Source organism: Phocoena phocoena, chromosome 20, assembly GCF_963924675.1.
Source record: "Phocoena phocoena chromosome 20, mPhoPho1.1, whole genome shotgun sequence".
In the NCBI taxonomy this organism is placed as follows: domain Eukaryota; kingdom Metazoa; phylum Chordata; class Mammalia; order Artiodactyla; family Phocoenidae; genus Phocoena; species Phocoena phocoena.
The window spans coordinates 43,164,917-43,178,663 of record NC_089238.1 but is presented as its reverse complement, the minus strand read 5'-3'; the positions used below and the strand labels follow the sequence as shown (position 1 = coordinate 43,178,663).

Sequence of the window (13,747 nt, the reverse complement as noted above, 5' to 3'; positions counted from 1 at the left end):
AACCCAAGAACTGGCTCTGGATCTCATTCCCAGATCCTTAGTTCACTAGCCATGAAAAGTGATAGCCACTTAAGATTTTTATGAGACGTTGTTCCAAAGATGGACCACAGAAAGCTGCACAATTACACAGCACTTTGCATACAGCCCGCCAGCCTCTGGCTCAGACCTAAGTAGCTCAACAGCCATCAAACTGCAGAACGCAAAGTGGCCAGTTTGCTCTTGGTAAAAGGTGAGGATGTAGTGACGTTTTGTTCCAAGTGGCGCTTTCTTGAAAAGGACACACTTATTTTGATACAAATCCAACACCTAACCGAGTATCCTTTCTACCCGCCCTACCCCCCCACAGCTGCAACCTCTCCACCCTACAGCTACAAGAACAGACCCTTAAAAGCACGCAGGTCCCTCCCTTTCTCGGAGCTCCTATTTGGCAGGAACATTTGCAGACAGAGAAGTTGAGAGGGACTGAGGTCCAGCTGAAAGAGGCAGACCTGCGATCCATTTGGACACTAGCCTTCTGGGGCTGGACGTGAACTGAATCATTTTGAAAACAAAACCCAGTCCTTCTCTATCAGATCATATAGAAAACACATTGAAATCAGGGCAAGAAATGGGATTAGTCCCATAAAACCTGTAATTCTGACTGCAGCTGCCTGATTCTTTGTCACCCTTAACACCATATACTCAACTGTGATGCAACATGGCAGTGCTCACCAGATTCAAAAATTCTGTGTAGCAAGAAGGAGAAACAAGAATCTTGGTGATTTTGAACTTTCACTTCTAAATTGTATTTCGAGACTCCCATCGGAACGTGGGGTCTAAGTGATGCTATTCAAGTCCTGGTATCTATCCCACCCAGAGGAAGATTAACTATAAGACCCTGGGAGAGACCGTGGCAAAGATGCGTACGGTTTGCAAAACTTGCAAACTCTTATAAGGTATGCTAGGTAGTCAGTTAAGGCTACTGTCTCTTTTCACGCTGATTTTTTTACACTTCCTCTCACATCAGGTGGCACTCAAGTGGCCACCGGCATTTTGTGGATCTGGTTACATTTAGTTTGGCTTTAGAGAAGTATACTTATTTGAGGTTCACAGTCATGTCCATGAACACCTAAGTCATTGCTAGCCAGCTCAACATAGAAAAATTCCAGAAACACCCAAAAGAGTAGCTAATGTTCCTGGCACAGAGACACATATAACTACACCAAGAATGACTGGATGATGACCTACTACAGTCTTGTATGAGGCAGAACCTACTGTATTAAGGGTGTTACAGACATGATTTCATTTAACTTTTACAACAGTAGACATTTGCTGTTTCTTTCACTGTTGTTTCCCCAATGACTAGAACAGTGCCTGGTACATAGTAGCTGTGTAATAAATATCTGGGAAATGGATAAATAACCCATAGAATAATAGGCAAGAACATTAAAATAAGATTCACAAAGAAAAAATATAATGGACCAAGAAATGCTAATAATCAATGAAGTAGAAAGTAAGATAATATTTTCTATTAACACATAGACAAAGTTTTGTTTCATTTTTTTAGATTTTATTATTTTTTATTTTTTTTAAAGTCTTTATTGAATTTGTTACAATATTGCTTCTGTTTTATGTTTTGGTCTTTGGCCACAGGGCATGTGGGATCTTAGCTCCCCAACCAGGGATCGAACCTGCACCCCCTGCATTGGAAGGTGAAGTCTTAACCACTGGACAGCCAGGGAAGTCCCTGTTTGTTTCATTTTTAATGACAAATGCTAGTGTGAAAAAGAAGTTCAGATATGGGTTACATGGGCGTAACCTGGTACAACCTCTCTGTGTAACCATCTGGCCATATTTATTACACTTTTAAAAATATTCATACTCTTTAACCACAAATTTCAGTGTTTGGGAATTAATCCTAAACATCGGAATATTATGTATAAAAGTTAGGTATGAAGATTTTAATCACAATATTATTTAAAAGAGAGAAAAATAATACATAATCTAAATGTCCATTTTGGTGGTTAGACAATGGTGACATAAAAGTTGGTCCATTCACATGATAAAATGTCATAGAGCTGTTTAAAATCATGCTTTTAAAGTAGCATCTTATGACATAGGAAAATACACTAGTTATATTTGTACAATTTTGTGATGTCTATAAGACTATACCTATGCATTGAAAAAAACTGTAGGAGACTACACACACAGAAATATAAAGAGGGGTTATCTCTGTGCGTTAGTAGGGCTGTATTTTCTCAGTGGTCCTGAAGATGCATGCAAGGAGACGCTCTTTGGTTCTCGTACCATAGACCCAATCTCTAAGAGAAGAAAATCTTGATTCTGGAAAATGTGCATGGGCCAAGAGAATTTACTACTAGCTGGCCTTGAATAATGTCACTAGTGAATTACCCAGTTTTGATGGTTCATCCATTTATTTACTCATTCAATAGCTAGTAAACACTTCCCATATGCTTAGGGCTCAAATAGATACTGAGCCTATAGCTGTTAACAAATGAACAAGATCCCTGCCCTCATGGAACTTACATGCTAATTTAACAACAGACAATAAACAAGTAGCATTCACATTCTGCTCAAAGATAATGATTCAAAGAAACCAAGGACGATGATGTCATATTCAGTTGGTTGACAGTGCCTTGGGGCACTGTTCATTGGACACATGAAAAATGTAGAGTGAATTAAAAAGTTCCAACTGTCATAATTCAATTTCAAGCTATCTGGGACACCAACACCATTTTCCTAAAATTAAGCTTGACTTTATGAACCAAGAAGTCCTCTCACACTTGGCTCCAATTCATAGGCAGCAAAATTAAACTTCTTTCAAATGCACAAGTCCTTTTCTCTCATCTCCCATTCAGAGAAGTTAGTTCAAAGTGCAGTAGGCAGAGTATGCCATGAAATACAATAACATGAAAATCAGATATGCCCAAATCTCCAGAAAAGTACATTTTTTTCTAAGGAGGAACTAAATTGTAAAGGTGAACCAAGTGGTAAGCAGATTCTGAATGGTGATATAAACCATGACACATTTAACGAAATTGCCTCCAATAACCTGGATAAGAATGACTCACAAAGAAGATTTGCAACATTTCTGTGCAAACTGGATCTAAAGCAAGGACAGTCTATGTCTCTCTGGAAAGGGTATATTTTAAAATGTTTTTAAATCTGTTCAAATAATATGAGAAGATGCAACCAGATATTAAGAGAGCTTGGCATTTCTCATCTCTTTCTAAGCAGAACAGTTGAATCGTATGGTTCTTGAATTTCCAACTGTCTCAGTATTGAACTCATGGATACTCACGTGGCTGCCTGACACCTATGTGGTTGTAAAGCTAAACGCTGAAGCCAGATGACATGGTTAAATTGTTCTCCCTTCCACTGATGACACCAGAACTTGTCATTCATTTTACCAAAGTGGCTCAATGTTGCTTCACACTGATTATCTAATAGCACCCATTATGAGGAACATAGCCCCAGCCAGCCACAAAATCATCCTCCACTGTTGATTCCCTGGACAGTTCACAAATGGTTTAGACTGGGAATACAGATGAAATGAACTTGCGTTTACGTATAAGAAGGTTACTAGAGATCCAGGGAAGTACAAAAAGAAAACCAAGCAAAATAAGATATTCAGAAGGTAGGTTCTACAGCTATAAAGATATTCATTCCGAATGCTCTATGGAAAGTTCAGAGTGAGAGATAATATGAATGTATAACCATCAACATTAAATTGTGCCACAAAACATAATGCTACTAAGCCATTGAAAAATGTTGCTGATTGGTGAGTAAAGAAAAATGTTCACAACGTATTATTGAAGTGAAAACACAGACTGTGACACAACACAGACAGTAGGACTCCAAACAAATATACAATTAGAAAAAATATAAGAAAGGTATACACCAAAATTTTTACAGTGGTCATCTCACAGAAGTAGAAGTGGGGCAATCGTAATTTTCTTATTTTTGTAATAAAAAAGACATATTTCTCCTTTCTGTGACTTAAATAATTATAGACCTAATTGGTCATTGGATAAAACCCAAGTACACTCCGGTGGTGTAAGTAGTTGAATAGGTGGGACAGTAGTATTAACAGGTGGGATAGTTTGGGCAATGGTCTGTAGATCACCACTGGTCTGTGATGAAGTGTTCACTAGAAAGTTAGAAAAGAATGGATAATTTCATGATTTTTTTCATAGAAATAAAATTATTCACCTGAAAGGCTATTATTAAGTCTGAGATTGTTTCCTTCCTACTCTTTTGGGGGGTGGGGTGGGAATTAATGTCCTTTCTTTTATGAAACATGTTGGTGAGAGTAAATAGTAACTGTGTCTGCTTAATACCCTTTCATAGCAAAATAAAAGGCTGACAACTCCTGAGTCAGCTTCCAAAGCTTAACACTTTTGCTAGTTCTAACAATTCAAATGTGGGGACTAATTATTTCTAAATGGAGCATTTCTATTCATACACATTTTATCAGAACAAGATTTACAAACCTATTGTCCTTAGGCAGAGTATACCCTGTAGATGAATTTTGTTTACTTAAAATTGGGAAATTTCTCATAAACATCCCTTTACTGGGCTCACAGTTCCATAGAGCACAAGATGCTGTAGTTGAGGACTCACTGTTCCTTTGGTGGGCTTGGAGTCCCCCAGTTTGCTGCAGAGAGCTGCCTGGCTCACTTTGGCCACTTTTGGTATCTGCCTGGTCCTTGTAGGCATTTGAATCTGCTACCCTTTTAGGAAACACACTAATGGCCTGTTTTCAAGAGAGGACATTAGGGGATTATGGAAGCCACATTCTGTTTACTAGGATTGGAGAAAACCTAGCCCCGGCTCTTCTGCATAGCAACATCTTGGATTGTGGTCCAAGAGCTTGGCATCACTGATCAAAATTCTAGCAGTGGCCTTTCAGCTGTAGCCAGTAGCCATGGCCAGAAAGCAAATCAAATACAAAAAATAACCCTCAAACATTCCTTGTATTCCTCCCTCCACCCCTGCCCCCACCATCCCCTGGGGGGATGCCTTATTTAAATATTTTCTTGCCTTGGCTTTCTCCTTCACAATCACTCATACCATAAAAATAAAGCAAGAAACTCCAAGAATTTTAAACACCTCAGTCTGTAATGGGATTAGAGCATCTGTAAGGTGTAAAAAATTATTTCATTGTTTCCTATAAACTGGCTCCTTCCTCACCAGAAAGAGCCTCAGTCAAGATGTAGAAAGCAACTTTTTAAACAGCGTGTATTAAATCTGACAAACATCTGGTCAATCAAATTTACAGCAATACACAGGGTCTAATAAAGGTTTATTTCTTCTTGAAGAACAAATTTAAAGATTTTTTAAAAAAGCTTTTATATATAAAAGGAAAACTAGACCTGCATTTTTGGCCCAGACTGATTTCAAATGCTCTGTGCTTTGCCAAGCCCAGCCACTAGGGCTCTGTTTCCTAGAGGCAGCAGCAAAGGAGACATGTGCTCAGGCTTGCAGGCCAACAGCACTCCTGCATCACAAAGGAAAGTACTCAGTGTGGCCCAGGAAGTGCTAAGTTTGAAGCTGACTGCGGTCCTCAGTGGGACAGGGGCCAAGGTGGCAATAGGGAGCCCCAAGGAAGCCAGGATCATCCATCTATCAACACCATTTCTCAGCGTTGCTACCTCCTTGTACATGTGCGTGTTGAGGATGGGGGATCAGGGAATGCGTTTGGAGCACAGAGTAAGAGAAGGGAATGGAGAAGGACAGAGGAGCTACCTAAGCCCCTCCCTTTGTTCCCTTCTCTAATTCTCTCAAACCAACAGCTCTTAGGAACAAGGTCAGGACATGATTTAAGCTACTTAGAAGGCATGGGCAGTGGTGCTGAGAATAAAACTGAGCTCGCCCTTCAAACCATGAGTGATTGGGGTTAAAGGGTAGGACACCCACTCAGACACCATACCTCTCAGTGCCTGCCACACCCTTGTACCATATGCTCACCAATACTCTGCAGTAGCTCCATTAGCCGTAGCATAATGGGGATGATATTTTGAAAATATTAAACTATTTTAATTTTTTCCCCTTAGGTGGATTCCTCTCACCATCCATTAAATAAATGTATTTCATTGTTTCAGGGGAAGGGTGGATAGGTAAAAGCACCCCATGATGGAGCTAAGCCTGGGGCACCCAAATCAATTAGCCACAGAGGAGAGTAAGTGTGTTGCAGATGACAAAGAGAAAGCGAGTAACAGATCAGATACAAGTACCTTGAATTCCCCTTTGGGGTGAAAACTCCAGAGAAAAATCGGGAGTGAAGAGTGATAGAAAACTTCATATAGTGCTACTGCCAAAGCATTGTTTAGAAATGGTTGAAGGAGGTATTTAAAAAGATGGAGTAATACTCTGTAATGACCTATATGGGAAAAGAATCTTAAAAACAGTGGATATATGTGTATGTATAACTGATTCACTTTACTGTACACCTGAAACTAACACAAAATTGTAAATCAACTCTACTCCAATAAAAAATTGTTTTAAATTTTAATTTATTAATTAATTAAAAAGATGGACTAGAAGGAACTTTTCAACCTCAGCAATTTAGGCCAAATACTTCTTTGTTGTGAAGGTTGTCCTATGCATTATAGAATGTTTAACAGAATTCTCGGCCACTACCTACGATGCCAGGCAATCCATGCCCGCCTCCCCAGTGGGACAACCAAAAATATCTACAGACATTGCCAGTGTCCTCTATCGAAGGGGCAAAATCACTCCCTGCTGAGAACAATGGGACTTGAGGTAGCACCCTAGCTCTCAGAGCCTGTGCAAGTATCAGGCAATACAGGAGCACCAGATGCCTTGAAAGGAGTGGACAAGTAATTAGTGAGAGAACTGGTAGACCGGAAGATACCACACATGGAGGGGACCAGAGGCAATGGTGAGGCCAAAGCAGACCAACTAGACCCAACTAAACTTCAGTAGGCACAAGCACTGAATGTGAGGAGACCACCCAGGCCAGCCTCGCTGTAGAGGAGACCTAAGTATAGCACACACCGAGGACCCTCTCCTGTCGGCTGCCGTTGAGAAGACATAATTCTTCCCAGTACACAGAGGCTACCGGGACAAAAGAGGTGTATCAGATTAGATGATTCACAAAGAGAGAAACAACCCTCCTGAAAGGATGACTGAATCGTACATTAACCCAGTATGTACCCTAAACAGAATGAATATGACCTAGAGACTGTTGTCAAGGACTGTGGCATGTCAAGAATAAGATGAGACCACTTATAATCAGAATCATAGCAAGTGTCCAGGAACCTCTACACTTTGTTCCAGATTTTCTTATGCTCCCATTCAGTTTCTAGGTTTCAGCCCCTGACTGTGGCTAGTAGCTCTACTTTTGACCTTCAACCTTAGGATCTGCTTTTCTCTCTCTTCCAGCCTTGGATTTCACTGTTTATCAAAGAATCATGGAAACCTCTAATGTGGAAACTCCCTAGGACATAATACAGTGTCTGGTGTTCCAGTTGAACCATCCCCTTGACGGTCAAGGAAGAACCCCACTGCTACAGACTTTTCTGGATTCACAGTAGAAGAGCTAATAAGTAAACCTTCTAGAGCTGTACTGCCCAATATTAGCCACTGGCAGCATGTAGCTATTCAAATTTAAATTATTTAAAATTAGATAAAGTTAGAAATTATAGCTCTCCAGTCACTATTATGGACAGAATTATGTCCCCCCAGTTCATATGTTTAAGTTGTAACCCTCAAAATCTGAGAATGTGACTATATTTGGAGATGAGATCTTTAAAGAGGTAATTAAGTTAAAATGAGGTCTTTAGGGTGGGTCTTAATCCCATCTAACTGGTGTCCTTATAAGAAGAGGAAACTAACACACACAGAGATATACCAGGGATGTGTGTGCACAAAGACCATATGAGGATACACAGCAAAAAGGCAGCTATTTGCAAGCCAAGGAGAGAGGCCTTGGAATGAAATCAACCCTACCAACACCTTGATCTCAGATTTATAGCCTTCAGAACTGAGAGAAAATAAATTTCTGTTGTGTAAGCCACCCAGTCTGTGGTATTTTGTTATAGCAGCCCTAGCAAACTAGTATAGTCACACTAGCCATATCTCAATAGCTGCATGGAACTAGCAAGAAGTTCTACAGGAGAGCACCACTCTACAGCTAATGACAGCTGAAATAAAAAGAAAATAAAACTTGATGTGGCCCACCATTCAACCTCATACGCGATAACTCTTGTGATTTATTGGCAGTCGTGTTGTCTAATTAACGTGTCTCTTCTTTTTGCCTCTTACATTCAGTTAGAGCTCAAACAGTCAAGCAGAGAACTTGGGACTCTGTAGCTCCTTCCTCCGGCTCGTGACAGTTTTCACTCTGTATGTAACAAGAACCCTGTATCTCTGCTTGCGTATCACAGTGGTAATACCCACCATCGCACACACATACATACTTTACCTTAAGGCTAAGAAGAGCTAATAATCCTCCCTACCCCCAACACACATACACTCAAACACCCACAGAGTTACAACTGTACTTAATTCTCAAAACCACGTAAACCAAGTGTACCAGAAGCTACTGGTGCTTTCCCTGGATCCCCTCAGGCCATCCCAGAGGTAATCAGCAGAAAGTTCCCATACACATAGCTTCCTGCTCTCTCTAGCCAAGGTGGTGGGTTCAGGACAGAAGAGAGGCATGAAGTGCTAAGAAACTGATGCCCAGTAATGACCTTCAAATAACAAGAGGCAGAAGTTACAGATAAAGAGCTTCCTTGTCCTTCAAGAGTCTCATTATCAAGGATGGTCTATGTAGCCTCTGACGACCCCCAAAAGCATGAAGCTCCAGTTGCCCACAGTACTGACCTACTTTACCACATCCCTCATGGGCTGTCTTCCCTTCCCCCACTCCCTCCCAGCACACCTGGGACCATTTTCTGTTTGGGGTGGGGTAACCCCAACTAAGACATCATGAAAGACTTGGCACAATCTTGACAAACACAAAGGATAGGAACCGAAATTTACACACAAATTTTAAATGTTTTTGACACCTTTAGACTGAAGATCTGAGGGTAGCTATTTTTTTGTTTTTTTTTGTTTTTTTTTTTTACCATAGACACTGTTGGGTCCCTCTACTCAAGAAAGAAAAACATCTAGAATTGCTTCTACAGTATAATCTACAGGCTGCCTTGACCAAGTGTCTCACCTGGCCCCTTTCAGGATAACCAGAGAAAAAGAAATAGGGTAATTTCTCAAGACTAAACTGGACAGATCAGTATCAATGCACAGAAGACTGATTCTTCTGCACGATTAACAGAGAAGGCTGCCGTGGAACAAATTGCTATTTTTCTGACTCTCTACAAGAAAATGTTGAAAACCTTGATGAGCACTGAAAGAACCCTTCTCTGGTGATAAATGCAGAGGAGAGAATGCTCAGTAAGGAAATGAGAATAAGAGGTAAATTTGCTGGCACTATCACACAGTTCCATTCATGATTTTGCTACAGCTCAAATTATATTACAACAAAAATGACTCTATCATTAATTGTGTAATACCCTCCCTCTTACCAAAAAAAAAACTGTGAGTCTCAGTGGACAGTTTACTTATGTCACATAAATATCCAGTGCATAACGCATAAGAAAGCCAACAGTTGCTTTTAAGAGATTTGACTCCTGGAAGCTAAGGAGAGTGGGCAAGTACCCAAAGACATCCAAATTCCATATGGTTTCTGCCTCTCTCTGAAAGTCGGCATCCGGTTCCCAATTGTGCTCTTCCCAAGAAGCCCACTCCATGCACAACTCAAAGGAACTTAAGCCTCATTCATGCTAATGAGTCTCTTTATTGGTCCAACAAAATGGAAAGAACTTTGAAAGCTTGATATTTCCAGCTATATTTTGTTTGAAACAGAGAAACCAAGCATCAGGTAGTAGGAAGCTCAGGGACAAACTTCCATGGCCACCATTTTTGTCCCATGAGAGCAAAACAGGCAGAGTAATTCCAGGAAATAAGACACAAAGCTGCAAACTCTACACAAGACTCAATGGAGGCCCTGGACCCTCTCCATAGGTGTCGCTGTGGTCCTGTCCAGGGCTTAGCGGAACATTGCCTATCTTTGATAGGAAAGGCAGCTAGGAAAAGAAGAGTGAATACTTGAAAATTAATGATGTCAGTCTGTCTTCATATATCAAGCTAATATGAAAGGGCTTTAATTTTCTTAAAGGATAAAAAAAGGTTTCTTTGCTAGATTAAACTTGCAATTGTCATTCATATATTGTTTATAAGGTAGTCATCTCTTCGCTCTGTATTTTTTTGTTTTTGATTTTGTATACTAGTTAGCAGTGAAGACTTGTCTGCGTGTATCAGAAGGAATAAAGAGAGAAACGTCCTTAACTGTCAGTTTTAATAAGAGGAGTCAACATGCCTCTATTCAGGTTAAATATTGTCCTGTCACATTTCAATAGAGTCAACAGATTTTTTTAAAAGAAAAGTCAAAAGCACTGTGTATGCAAAAAACCCTCCCTGTCATAGAATGTCAAAGCCCTTCTTTATCTGGGGGAGGGGCGTGGAGGTAGGACAGAAAAATCTTTTGTAAAATGTGAAAAATTACCTCTCATAATTGGTGCTGACATAAAAAAGGGTTGTTGTTTTTTTTTTGTTAGAAAAACAAAGAAAATCTCTAATTTAATAATCACCTGCAAAGTGTTATTGTGATGGGAACAAAAAACACACAATCAAAGTCATCTTTTTTAAGTAACTACAGTGTTTTTAGGCAATCACTGTGCTTTACAGCAGCTCATACACATAAACCAACGATGTTCAGAGTGGAGAAAAGCTACTCCAAACTCCTCAAGGAAAGTTTCTGAAATAACCAGGCTACAATAAGAAAATGTAAATGGGGCATTATGTTCAAAATAAAGCCAAACAAGAGTTTTTAACCCAAACCACGTTCCTCTAAGAAGGAATCATTTAGGCGTAAGTTGCAAGAGAAAAGCCATTCTTCGTAGGAGGCCTAAAGGGTTAAAGATACACATTTTGGATTGATGCACTAGAGAGAAGTGGGCCTACGTTGAGTAGATAACAATTCGTAAAATAAAGTAGTGGAATAAAGTCATTTTTCTGTTTCAAATGCCTGTCGATTTGTTAAAAATGTGAACTCTAGCTGCGGTTTTCAGGATTTGATATGTTTTTTATTTGCTGCAAACACTGTAATTTTAGAAATTATTCTAACTCTGAATGAAACTATTTCCATTTAATAACCATCTCTACCAAATAGGTCAGTGTGAGTAATATGTGCAGCTTTCTAGACTAAGAATATTCAGAATAATCTCAAGTTTGATAATATCAGACCAAACGGGACCCACTCTCCTAAAAACAGCAAAGAAGGCTGACTCACAATTTCAACATTTGCTTATGGTTTCACTGCGGCCTAGTGTTTCCTTGGAATGGTCTCCTTACCAACCGAGGAAGATCAGAGTTGAAAAAAATCTACATCAAGTCCTTTAAATTAGAAATAAAATAAACACACAAGCAAACATTTTGCCTTTGAGTAGGGTGACCATATTTTCTGATTTGCCCAGGACAATCCCAGGTTACTGTTATCCTGGTGTCCCATTTGTTTTAGCACTTGTTTTAGATTTTTCTCTTATTAATGAAGTATCATTAGTCACAACTGCATTAAAAAATAATCCAAGATGGATCTAGTAGATCTGCACTTTGCACTTCCAACTTCTGCCATGGTATTGTTTACTTGTGGATGAAATGTATATGTAGTAATAGAATTCTCACATTAGCACATGGCTAAATCTGAGAGATGACCACTGTTAGCCCATATCTCTTTCCTAGACACTTTCCAGGGGCAATTCATTCCTCTCTTTCAAGGACAACTTGCAGAGTAATCGCTGATAAAATAAGCACTTAGGAAGATCTAACTCCTCTGGTTTATGATGGTGGTGAGAGAAATATTTGTCACTACTGCCTTTGCTGGATTCTTAAATGCCATAACCCATGCCTGTAAGATGTACAAAGGTGGTGAGGTCAGCAAGAAAAGTAGAAAATTATAGCAGTCCTGTCATGGATACTGTAAGAGTAGTCTGTGTGCTTTTACTATTGGGTTATCTCCTTCAGTGTATGGTGAGAACCTACAATAACATATTTATTTATTTATGTAAATATTTGACAATACTTTTTTATTTTGCAATAAACTCTAGCCATCAGTGAGCTCAAAGCCACAAAAAATACATATTTAAAGAAAACTTAAATTCTGAATTTCTACTGCTTAAAAAGCTGGTGTGAGCTTATAACTTGCTTGACATATGTGTTAACATTTACCATCCACCATGGAGAGATCATAGTGATATCACTGACTACAAGAAAAGCAAAAAATATAAATCTGCTAAAGAAGTATTGTATTCTACTTGAAAAGTTAGTAGTTGTTCAAAGAAAACTATACCCAAAAAATTATGATTTAATATGTAAAGCTATAGAAGGTTCAATTGCACACCACTCTATCAACCATGACTTTTCATTTAGATCAAATGACTCTTTTTTAAATTTCACTTATATGAGATTTTAGTTGAAATAGATGCTAAAATTTACATTTTATATAGTCAAAATACGTTAACTGAAGTACAAAGATTTTTTGACTAAGCTGAAGTAAAATTAACTTTTTAAAAAGACGTTACCATGACTGTATGATTTTTCTTTCTTTGCTGCTCATTATTATCTTTTTTTTATCAATTGGATTTTAGATTTGAAATTTTGAAGAATTACCTTAAAAATCAAGCTATTTGGCCTCTTTTCTGGCTGGAACCATGGAGGGTGCAGAAGAGAAGAAAAAGAAGGTTCCTGCTATGCCAGAAACCCTTAAGGAAAAGCAAAAGAATTTTGCAGAGCTTAAGATCAAGCACCTAAGAAAGAAGTTTGCCCAAAAGATGCTTCGAAAGGCAAGGAGGAAGCTTATCTATGAAAAAGCTAAGCATTGTCACAAGGGATACAGGCAGATGTACAGAATTCAGATTCGAATGGCTAGGATGGCAAGAAAAGCTGGAAACTTCCATGTACCCATGGAACCCAAACTGGCATTTGTCATCAGGATCAGAGGTATCAATGGTGTGAGCCCAAAGGTCTGTAAGGTGTTGCAGCTTCTTTGCCTCTGTCAGATCTTCAATGGCACCTTTGTGAAGCTCAACAAGGCTTCAATTAACATGCTGAGAATTGTGGAGCCATACATTACAGGGGATACCCAAGCCTGAAGTCAGTAAATGAGTCTATCTACAAGCTTGGTTATGGCTAAAGCAACAAGAAGCGAATTGCCCTGACAGATGTGTTGATTGTTCGATCTCTTGGTAACTATGGCATCATCCGCATGGAGGATCTGATTCATCAGATCTATGCTATTGAGAAGTGTTTCAAAGAAGCAAACAACTTCTTCTGGCCCTTCAAATTGTCTTCTCCACGAGGTGGAATGAAGAAAAGACCACCTATTTTGTAGAAGGTGGAGATGCTGGCAACAGGGAAAACTAGATCAACAGGCTTAATAGAAGGATGAACTAAGGTATCTGCCATGATTTTGTAATCTGGTCAGTTAATAAACAGTGACTGCCTTTAAATTGAAAAAAAAGTTGACCTGTTTGTTCTACAATGGTATTAATTATGTAAACAAACGAGTCCTCTAAATTTTGGTTGCATTTTGTTCAAAATCACTTTGAAAACCTTAATCAAGTAGTCAACAAATGAATACCAAAAAAATACAGCATGAAGA

At 39.1% G+C, this 13,747-nt stretch overlaps 1 pseudogene; it reads left to right on the top strand.

Moving 5' to 3' along the window:
• The first annotated feature begins 12,797 nt into the window (after nucleotides 1-12,797).
• Nucleotides 12,798-13,539, top strand: LOC136141078 (large ribosomal subunit protein uL30 pseudogene; annotated as a pseudogene).
• Nucleotides 13,540-13,747: the final 208 nt, after the last annotated feature.